This window comes from Nerophis lumbriciformis, linkage group LG10 (assembly GCF_033978685.3).
Source record: "Nerophis lumbriciformis linkage group LG10, RoL_Nlum_v2.1, whole genome shotgun sequence".
NCBI lineage: Eukaryota > Metazoa > Chordata > Actinopteri > Syngnathiformes > Syngnathidae > Nerophis > Nerophis lumbriciformis.
The window spans coordinates 52,288,192-52,300,581 of NC_084557.2; positions in this window are offsets into that span (position 1 = coordinate 52,288,192).

Genomic DNA, 12,390 nt, shown 5'->3' on the forward strand with positions numbered 1-12,390 from the left:
TACTTTTCAGTTGGCCAACATTTCTAAAAATCCCTTTTTTGTATTAGCCTTAAGTAATATTCTAATTTTGTGACACACGGAATTTTGGATTTTCATTTGTTGCCACTTCAAATCATCAAAATTAAATGAAATAAACATTTGAATGCATCAGTCTGTGTGCAATGAATAAATATAATGTACAAGTTACACCTTTTGAATGCAATTACTGAAATAAATCAAGTTTTTCAAAATATTCTAATTTACTGGCTTTTACCTGTATATACACACATATTTATACACACACACATATATATATATATATATATATATACACACACACATATATATATATATATATATATATATATATATATACACACATATTTATACACACACACACATATATATACACACACACACACATATATATATATATATAGTTGCTGATGTGTACACATCTGTGCTCTCAGCTGACCCGTACTGCTCCTCCAGGCTGCAGACCCACATCAATCCCCAAAGCACCTCGCCTACTGGAACAACAAACAGGACATGTCTCAGTAGCCACGCCCACTTTTACCCCGTACCCTTACAGCCAATCAGAGGGGAGGAGGTGTTTAAGGGGAAATCAGGTGCATATTTGTGCATGAGAGTGGACAAATGGAATGAAGCCTGACTTTAATTTCGAATCTGCAACTTGATAGCTGCCTTCAATCTGTCACTTATATTGTCATGAGGTGTCAACAGAGCTGTACTCTTAACCTTTTTGGTGTTATTTCACTTTAAAATGTACATGTTGCTTAGTCTTGACTGGCATGTCAGTGGGAAGAATGACGGAATAAAACATGCTATTATATCTTCTTTCTTCGACCATCTTGTTTAAAGGTACAATGCGACTTTTTAACCATGCAAACCACTATGTTTAGGATTGGTGAATGCATCTCTCGCACACACACACACACACACTTGGGGGGGGGTCCAAACTGCTGGCCTGAAATTGCCAAGCGCAGCGTGACATTGCACTTTATGTCATACTTGCCAACCTTGAGACCTCCGATTTCGGGAGGTGGGGGGTGGGGCGGGGGCGTGGGGCAGATATATATATATATATATATATATAAGAAATACTTGACTTTCAGTGAATTCTAGCTATATATATATATATATATATATATATATATACATATATATATATATAAATAAAATAAATACTTGAATTTCAGTGTTCACTTACAAACTACAACTCACAAACACTTTAGAGTTAGGCTCCACCATCAGAATGTGTACTTAAACTTATAAAGATCACATGGATATTATTCAGTGAGTTGATTCACCAAAACTAACCTGTTATACAGGAGGAAAAAGCACACAGGACGTTTCAATTGTTCACAGACTGGTCGCGCTCATCAGAATGACAAGACACTTCCGGTCTGCAGGTGATAGCATTCAATTGGGAAGAAACGCCCTACTGCCCCCTACTGACCAATGTGAATACTGATAAATGTGTAATGACAGCTCCAAAAACGAATTCAAACCACAAAATAAAAATAAATAAATCAACACAAAAATGTGACACATTATGGGTGGGTCACATATGCATGTACAGTAGATGGCAGTATTGTCCTGTTTAAAAGTGTCACAACATTGCTGTTTACGGCAGACGAACTGCTTTACGGTAGACACTGTTGTTGTGTGTCGTCAACACGTCACTCAGGTCCGCCTGAATTTCGGGAGTTTTTCGGGAGAAAATTTGTCCCGGGAGGTTTTCGGGAGAGGCGCTGAATTTCGGGAGTCTCCCGGAAAATCCGGGAGGGTTGGCAAGTATGCTTTATGTGCTTGTTCCACATGGTCCAATTCAAACGATATCGACATAATAATGAGAACACTGCAAAAACGGAAATCTAAGTAAACATGAGTGCACATCATAATGGCAGCTACACTTTACATCTTAAAAATCTAAAAAAAGATATTTGGGTAAGGTCTGGCTGGGCCAGATTGAAAAGCTTAACGGGCCCCATGTGGCCCCCGGGCCCTTCATTTGCCCAGGTCTGAGTTAAATGGTGGAACAAGCTCAGTGATGAGCTGAAGACATTTAGTTCTTTGTTAAGGTTTAAGGAAATAATTGAAAATGATAAAATATAGTAACAATTACTTTCATCCCATTGATTTTTTTTTTAACGTTAATGTTCCAGGCAATCTAATTTTCAGTGTTAGTATAGGATAGGCAAATATAAGCTTTGGCTTCAGCCTTTTCCTTTTTCCGTCATTTTTTAGGGCCCGCAATGGCCCATTGCATAAGGACTCCCAAAGGGAGTCCTTATGCAATGGGACATAAGGACCTATTGTATTTGTAAGGTTTTATTATTAGGGCCCGCAATGGCCCATTGCATAAGGACTCCCAAAGGGAGTCCTTATGCAATGGGACATAAGGACCTATTGTATTTGTAAGGTTTTATTATTAGGGCCCGCAATGGGACATAAGGACCTATTGAATTTCTAAGGTTTTATTCTTTATTCTTTCTTTATTCTACCGCCGCCTCTTTGAGCACTAATTTGACCCACTTAACATGCTTCAAAACTCACCATATTTGACCCACACATCAGGACCTGCAAAAATTGCCTTTTAATAAAAAAACCGAACCCCAAAACTCAATATTGCGCTCTAGCGCCCCCTAGGAAGAAAACAAAACTAGACTGCCTGTAGCTCCCACTACGAAGTTCGGAGAGACATGAAACAAAAACCTCTATGTAGGTCTGACTTACACCTACCTTTCATAATTGTATATGCTCGAGCAAAAATCAACAGGAAGTTGGCAATTCCCCCTTCAAGACAAAAAAGTACTAAAAACAGTCACTTTTGCCTCTTTGAGCTGTAATTTGACCCCCTTAACATGCTTCAAAACTCACCGAACTGAACGCACACATCAGGACTGGCAAAAATTGCGATCTAATAAAGAAACCTAACCCCAAATTTAAAAATTGCGCTCTACAGCAATTTTTGAATAAAACGGGGAAAAAACTGCTCCTCGGAAGACAAAAATGACAAAACTGCCTGTAACTCCCACTGGGAAGGTCGGAGAGACATGAAACAAAAACCTCTCCGTAGGTCTCACTTAGACCTACATTTCATAAATTTACAACCCCCAGCAAAAATATACAGGAAGTTTGCTATTCCCCCTTCAACACAACATTTTTGTAAAAACCGGTCACCTTTCTTCAAACATTATCTCCTCTGAGCCGGTTTGTTGTTTCGGCTTCAAACTAACACAGGAGAGAGATCGAACCCTTCTGATTAAAAGTTGGCGAAAGAGTTGTGATACCTGCTCCGGTTTTGATTTTATGACCCTTCAAATAACCGCTGCGCTTTTTTCAAGATGGCTGCTCAAAAGCAGGAAGCACCAATGTGCCCACACAATGCAGACAAGGTAGGTACACTAGACAAAAGTCTTGGGACACTTCAGACTAAAAGTAGACAAAAGTATTGGGACGCTTATTACTATCACTGGACAAAAGTATTGGGACAGTTAGGACTAGCACCTGCCAAATATGCGGGCCCGACCAATGCTGCTTGCAGCTTTAATTTAATTTTATTTTCTTTTTGTGTGTAAATGTGTATGATTGTTAAATATGTCTAATCTGTACTGTTAAACTGCTCACACAAAATAGTTGATTATATGACCCAAATAAACTTATTTCATTCATTCATTGAAATAAAACCCAGCCATCAATCACCGTGCTAACATATTACCAATAGTGGTTGAAGGGAACAAATTAATGTTTATATGTGTCCCAATTACATATTAAACTTTGTAAAACATTACCCACTGAGGACATGTTTTCTCTCCTTCCTCGGACACAAACATTATCATCTATTAAACCTTATTTAAAGACAGAACATGAAGTTATTTCCTTACATATTCATTTCACCCAGCTGCACACTAACACCAGCCATTAAAACAACATTCAGTGTGCTGTGATTTTAAATATAATGTACATGTAGTATATCATTATATTGATGGATAGATACAGTGGGGCAAAAAAGTATTTAGTCAGCCACCAATTGTGCAAGTTCTCCCACTTAAAATGATGACAGAGGTCTGTAATTGTCATCATAGGTACACTTCAACTGTGAGAGACAGAATGTGAAAAAAAAATCCAGGAATTCACATTGTAGAATTTTTAAAGAATTTATTTGTAAATTATGGTGGAAAATAAGTATTTGGTCAATAACAAAAATTCAACTCAATACTTTGTTATTGCCAACAAAGGTTATATTACAGAGGTCAAATGATTACTATAGGTCTTTACCAGGTTTGCACACACAGTAGCTGGTATTTTGGCCCATTCCTCCATGCAGATCTTCTCGAGAGCAGTGATGTTTTGGGGCTGTCGCCGAGCAACACGGACTTTCAACTCCCTCCACAGATTTTCTATGGGGTTGAGGTCTGGAGACTGGCTAGGCTACTCCAGGACTTTCAAATGCTTCTTACGGAGCCACTCCTTCGTTGCCCGGGCGGTGTGTTTGGGATCATTGTCATGCTGGAAGACCCAGCCACGTTTCATCTTCAAAGCTCTCACTGATGGAAGGAGGTTTTGGCTCAAAATCTCACGATACATGGCCCCATTCATTCTTTCCTTAACACGGATCAGTCGGCCTGTCCCCTTAGCAGAAAAACAGCCCCAAAGCATGATGTTTCCACCCCCATGCTTCACAGTAGGTTTGGTGTTCTTGGGATGCAACTCAGTATTCTTCTTCCTCCAAACACGACGAGTTGAGTTTATACCAAAAAGTTATATTTTGGTTTCATCTGACCACATGACATTCTCCCAATCCTCTGCTGTATCATCCATGTGCTCTCTGGCAAACTTCAGAGGGGCCTGGACATGCACTGGCTTAAGCAGGGGGACACGTCTGGCACTGCAGGATTTGATTCCCTGTCGGCGTAGTGTGTTACTGATGGTAACCTTTGTTACTTTGGTCCCAGCTCTCTGCAGGTCATTCACCAGGTCCCCCCGTGTGGTTCTGGGATTTTTGCTCACCATTCTCATGATCATTTTGACCCCACGGGATGAGATCTTGCGTGGAGCCCCAGATCGAGGGAGATTATCAGTGGTCTTGTATGTCTTCCATTTTCTGATAATTGCTCCCACAGTTGATTTTTTTCACACCAAGCTGCTTGCCTATTGTAGATTCACTCTTCACAGTCTGGTGCAGGTCTACAATTCTTTTCCTGGTGTCCTTTGACAGCTCTTTGGTCTTGGCCATAGTGGAGTTTGGAGTCTGACTGTTTGAGGCTGTGGACAGGTGTCTTTTATACAGATAACAAGTTCAAACAGGTGCCATTAATACAGGTAACAAGTGGAGGACAGAAGAGCTTCTTAAAGAAGAAATTACAGGTCTGTGAGAGCCAGAGACCTTCCTTGTTTGAAGTGACCAAATACTTATTTTCCACCATGATTTACAAATAAATTCTTTAAAATTCCTACAGTGTGAATTCCTGGATTTTTCACATTCTGTCTCTCACAGTTGAAGTGTACCTATGATGACAATTACAGACTTCTGTCATCATTTTAAGTGGGAGAACTTGTACAATCGGTGGCTGACTAAATACTTTTTTGCCCCACTGTAACTTGTATTAGAATAATGTCATCTTAATGTGTTTCATTTCTCCATAACTCGTGTAATAAATAAATTTGCTTACACACACAAAAAAAAAAGCATTGTCTGCGACAGTAACAAAACATCCTTTTGACTCGTCTTTAGGTTAATTATGAATATTTACACTGTTAGGTATATTTCATCCTATTTAGAGCCACACTTCACCCAGCCAGTTAGAGATGAAAAATTAGATTAACGCAATTTTACCACACAATTGGTGTCTTCATTTATTTCTTCTGAAAAATCAGATCTAAAAACTATTGCACAGATGTATGTTTTTTCTCTCCTATTAAAAGAAAACAACACTAGCAGGTAATGCTGTGACATAGAATGGGGATTCATTCATCCTTCAGTCCACTTCATTTAAAACTACATTAAGCCTTCTTAGCGACAAAAAAATGGTCACGCTCAAAAAGGTCTTAAGCAGAGGTGGGTAGTAACGCGCTACATTTACTCCGTTACATCTACTTGAGTAACTTTTGGGATAAATTGTACTTCTAAGAGTAGTTTTAATGCAACATACTTTTACTTTTACTTGAGTATATTTATAGAGAAGAAACGCTACTTTTACTCCGCTACTTTTATCTACATTCAGCTCGCTACTCGCTACTAATTTTTATCGATCTGTTAATGCACGCTTTGTTTGTTTTGGTCTGTCAGACAGACCTTCATAGTGCCTGCGTTTCAACAAATACAGTCACTGGTGACGTTCACTCCGTTCCACCAATCAGATGCAGTCACTGGTGACGTTGGACCAATCAAACAGAGCCAGGTGGTCACATGACCTGACTTAAACAAGTTGAAAAACTTATTGGGGTGTTACCATTTAGTGGTCAATTGTACGGAATATGTACTGTACTGTGCAATCTACTAATAAAAGTTCCAATCAATCAATCAAAGGTGTGAAGGAAAAAAGACCCTTTTTTTTTTATTTCAACCGTACATCCCGTCAAAAGCCTAAAGACTGACTGCACAGTTCCTGTCTTCACAATAAAAGTGCCGCTCCATCGTGCCTCCGCTTTCAAAATAAGAGTCTCCGAAAGCCAGCGCAAACAAGCTAGCAAGCTACGGAGTTTGCCACCAATGTATTTCTTGTAAAGTGTATAAAAACTAATATGGAAGCTGGGCAAATAAGATGCCAAAAACCAACCACTTTCATGTGGTATTAGACAGAAAGGAAGACTTTTTTTCTCTTCCATTCGAAAATGTGGACGTTATCATCACTACTGTCTGATTAAAATCAATGCAAGTCATCAGAATCAGGTAATACACCAACTTATATTCTTGTCTTCATGAAAGAAAGGAATCTATATGTGTTAAACATGCATGTATATTCATTAAAACACCTTTAACATGCAAACAAAAACGGCAAAATAAATAAATATAAATTATATACTGTATATATCAATGTATGTACCGGTATGTATATATATATATATATATATATATATACATATATATATGATATGTGTGTGTATGTTACTCATTAGTTACTCAGTACTTGAGTAGTTTTTTCACAACATACTTTATACTTTTACTCAAGTAAATATTTGGGTGACTACTCCTTACTTTTACTTGAGTATTAAATCTCTAAAGTAACAGTACTCTTACTTGAGTACAAATTCTGGCTACTCTACCCACCTCTGGTCTTAAGTCAAATATTATCATGTTTTATGTTCTTTTAGTAAGAATTATTTTTTATTTTTTTTCATGATGGGGAAAAACAAAATATGCATGATTTCCAAAAAACAGTTGCAAAGTAGAACAGCCATTATTAGGTCAAAAATTCATTAAAAAATGTTTATTATTTTTGGAACTATGATAGTTTTTTCCCCAAAAACTCACACCCTCCCTTATAAGTGACAAAAAAGTCTAAAGTAAGTCGTATATTATTATTTTTTTTTCAAACTTTCTACGCTTTATATTCTTCAACAGCTTTAGACACACAGTATCCATACATATAGTTTTTATATATTTGTAATAGTTTTTGTTTACGTTTTATGCTCTTTTTGTAAAAACAACAACACTTTTTATGATGGGGAAAAAACACTAAATATGCAAGATTTTCCCAAAACAAGTTGCAAAGTGGAATACTTTAGATGAGGTAATTACAGCCTTCAATAAGTCAACTATTCACAACACTGATTTTGATGCATTATTATTTTTGGAACTACGATCTACTACTACCATCCCTCCTTTGCCGAAAAACAGTTGCGCTCAAAAAAAAAAGTAAATCATAGATTATTTTTTTAAACTTTAAATTCTTCAGCAGCTTCAGATACATCCAGAGATATAAAGTTGTTACATATTTGTAATGTTCTTTTAATGTTTTATGCACTTTTTGTACAAAAACAAAACACAAAATATGCCATTTTTAAAAAAAAAACAAGCTGCAAAGTGGAATAAATTAGATGAGGTAATTACAGCCTCTAAAAGGTCAATAATTTAGAACAACGCAGACTTTGATGCATTAATATTATTTTTGGAACTACAACAGTTTTTCCAGAAACTCACACTCTTCCTCCTTATGGTCAAACTCATAAAAGCCTTAGATAAGTCATAAATACTTTTCTTTTTTTTTTAACTTTCAACACTTCCCGCTGCTGCTCACTGCTCCCCTCACCTCCCAAGGGGTGATCAAGGGTGATGGGTCAAATGCAGAGAATAATTTCGCCACACCTAGTGTGTGTGTGTGTGTGTGTGACAATCATTGTACTTTAACACATACTTGCCAACCCTCCCGAATTTTCCGGGAGACTCCCGAAATTCAGCGCCTCTCCCGAAAACCTCCCGGGACAAATATTCTCCCGAAAATCTCCCGATTTTCAGCCGGAGCTGGAGGCCACGCCCCCTCCAGCTCCATGCGGACCTGAGTGAGAACAGTCTTTTTTCAGACGGGAAGACAACAGGGTGACAAGAACTAAATCATCCATTCTAGAGATAAATTGTATTATGTTTATCTTACCTAAAAATAAATATATTTACTAATTAAAAAAAAACAAAAAACGAAATACATTTTTACTATATTTTGCTAAAAACATCAAAATTAATTGTATTTTTATTTGTATTTTTTCTGACTCCTTACTACATCCAGCCATATAATTATACATTAAAATAAACATGTTTGAAATAATTAATTTTAAATGATCATAATTCATTTAAAATGACCATATTTTATTACTAAAATAATTGCTTGTTTATCAACAACTTTAGCATTTTATTCATTACATTTTGAAGCTCTCAGAAGCCAAGTTATGTTATATTCCTTAATATTTATTTATGCAAGTTTGAAGTATCAATTATCTAAACACAGTTTTGTTTGCATATTTTCAGGATGTAGATATATATATATATATATATATATATATGTATATTAGAGATGCGCGGTTTGCGGGCACAACCGCGGAGTCCGCGGATTATCCGCGGATCGGGCGGATGAAATTAAAGAAAATTAGATTTTATCCGCAGGTCGGGTCGGGTGGTTGAAATAAAAAAAATTAGATTTTAAATAGATTCAGGCGGGTGGCAGTTAAACCAATTAGGAAATATATATACATAGTTAAATGTTGTTACCCACATACGAAAAACGAGCAGGCACCTGCAGCATATGCCACAACAGAAGAAGAAAAAAAAGAAAAGAGATGGACACTTTTACGGAGCGGAGAAGGGACGCCTCGCCGGGGTCCGGGACCGAGGCCCCTTCCCCCGAGAGGGCCCCACCGGGAGCCGTAGCTGAGGCGATCCGCGAGAAGGGCCCGACGCACGTCCAGGGTCACCACCGCGCCCACCGCACCGACACCCCGCCTCGTCCGCCTTCGCCGCGGCCGGCGTCACGCGCAGCAGGTAAGCAGCTTACCTGCCCGCCACCCCCGTGGCCGGGGGCTCGTAACATGGGTCACTCCGCGCGCTCCGCCCGCGCAGCTTACCTGCCCGCCACCCCTGTTGCCGGGGGCGCGTAACAGGGGTCACTCCGCGCGCAGTGCGCTCACGAAAGGGGTGGGGCTCACCCTGGTTGATATAGACAGCAGGACGGTGGCCATGGAAGTTGGAACCCGCTAAGGAGTGTGTAACAACCCACCTGCCGAATCAACTAGCCCTGAAAATGGATGGCGCTGGAGCGTCGGGCCCATATACCCGGCCGTCGCCGGCAGCGAGACGCGCTTGGAGGTGCGCTCAGCGCGGCTCCCATATGATTGCGCACTGGTGTGCGTCTGGGTCGTGACAGCGTGGCACGCGAATGTCTGTGCTGCATTGGATCAGTCTCCTTTCTTTAACAGGCAAAAGCTTTATAACCTCACTAATGCCTTGCATCGTCTATATTAGATATATAACAACGGGCGGGTGCGGTTCTGATTAAATGTTAGATCGGGTGGATGGCGGATGGTTGACGACTTTGTGATGCGGTTGCGGATGAAATAATTGCCTATCCGCGCATCTCTAATGTATATATATATATGTATATATATGTATATGTATATATGTATATATATATATATATATATGTGTATATATTATATATATATATATATATATATATATGATATATATATATGTGTATATATATATGTATATATATGTATGTATAAATGTGTATATATATATATATATATATATATATATATATATATATATATATATATATATATGTATGAAATACTTGACTTGGTGAATTCTAGCTGTCAATATACTCCTCCCCTCTTAACCACGCCCCCAACCACGCCCCGCCCCACCCCTGAACACGCCCCCGCTCCCCACCTCCCGAAATCGGAGGTCTCAAGGTTGGCAAGTATGCTTTAACATTAACTTAAATTTGCCCAGGTCTGAACTAGTGGTTGAGAGGTGTAATTACACCCAAAACCAATTTTTGTTTTTCTTCTTGTATTTCCGAGGGACATACTTAGATTCATTCAGTATTCATGGTAAAAAAAAAAATGAATGTAACATGTCAGTGATTCAGTATGACAATGGGAGTCAATAGGTGACCAAAATGGGCAAAGGGGTTAAGTGTGTAGTGAATTAATTACTCCTATTTGGAATAACTTTGCAAAAGGTGCCATGATGCCATTTTAAAGAATAACGTTGGCCAAATTTGAGCCGTCTATACCTTGAAATCTAACGGATTAGTCTTAGATGAAAAAAAAAGACCTTTTTTGGGTCAAAGGTTACTCAAGGGTTAAATAAACTCCTTTCCGAACATGTTGATAACAGTGTAAACATACGTCAGTCTAACTTTCTTATGCACGTTCAAAATTAACCAATTATTGACTTAATGATATTGTACTGTTTATAAATAAACACATTTCTAAAAGACCCACGCAGGATGACCTTGCAGCCTGGCTATTCAACTGAATTGTTTCCAGGAGAGCACATTTCCAGAAAGATAAGGAGCAGGCGTGGGGTCAAACTTGTCCCTTCACTCTCATTTTGAGAAGCAGCATTCTCTGTATTGGCAGATAATTTTGCTTAGTTCACATAAAATACCCCTCATTTGTGTATTTGTTTTTCTTGTTTTTGAACACTGACTTTTTGCAGTGTAATGCGGACGCTGTATCGATCCGTTGTGGTGAAGAAGGAGCTGAGCCGGAAGGCAAAGCTCTCGATTTACCGGTCGATCTACGTTCCCATCCTCACCTATGGTCATGAGCTTTGGGTTATGACCGAAAGGACAAGATCACGGGTACAAGCGGCCCAAATGAGTTTCCTCCGCCGGGTGGTGGATCTCTCCCTTAGAGATAGGGAGAGGAGCCAGATGAGGTGGTTCGGGCATCTGGTCAGGATGCCACCCGGACGCCTCCCTAGGGAGGTGTTTAGGGCACGTCCGACCCAGAACACTTTGGGAAGACTATGTCTCCCGGCTGGCCTGTGAAGGCCTCGGGATCCCCAAGGAGGAGCTGGACGAAGTGGCTGGGGAGAGGGAAGTCTGGGCTTCTCTGCTTAGGCTGCTGCCCCCGCGACCCGACCTCGGATAAGCGGCCTACCATTTTAACTTTGATCCAAACCAAAACAGGCTGATTTCTTTTAAAACCGCAACAAGGGAAACTGTCACTGCTGTACTAGACCATTGTTCGGGGAAGCCATAGTGATCACATGTGTCCAGTGTTGGCTTAGTTACTGAAAACCAGTAACTAGTTACAGTTACTAGTTACTTTATTTCAAAAGTAACTCAGTTACTAACTCAGTTACTTACACCAAAAAGTAATGCGTTACTGTGAAAAGTAACTATTTAGTTACTTCTTTTTTTCTTCAAGCTCCCATTAATGCCCTTTTTGCCTTCATTTCAGTACTGTTATTGCACTGGAGAATAATACAATGTGTTGATCAACTTGACATCCATTTTTATTTTCCTTTTAACATAATTAATGAAAAACAGTGCAACATAAAAAGGCATTCCTCCTTTCTTTAAACTTGGACCAATGACCATTAATAAAAAACAAGTTTAAGTGCAACATAAGAAGAAACATCATCTTCCTTGAAACATAGGTAGTGAAATAAAGCCTGACATCTGGAGTGATGCTGCTGTCTTCCACACTTGGAGCCATGGATTGTAGAATCCTTGTTTTCAGTGGCAGGATCATTGACACAGATGGTGAAGTTTCAGTGCTCAGTAGAGATGGAACACTTTTGAGGGGTTTAAGCACCTGGAGGACCTCATCTGCCACTCTCACATCATCATCAGACAGGGTGACATTTGTCTTCAGGGTGTTGTGGGTCAATGCAGAGTATATAGCTGCCTGCTGCTCCAACATATCATAAGT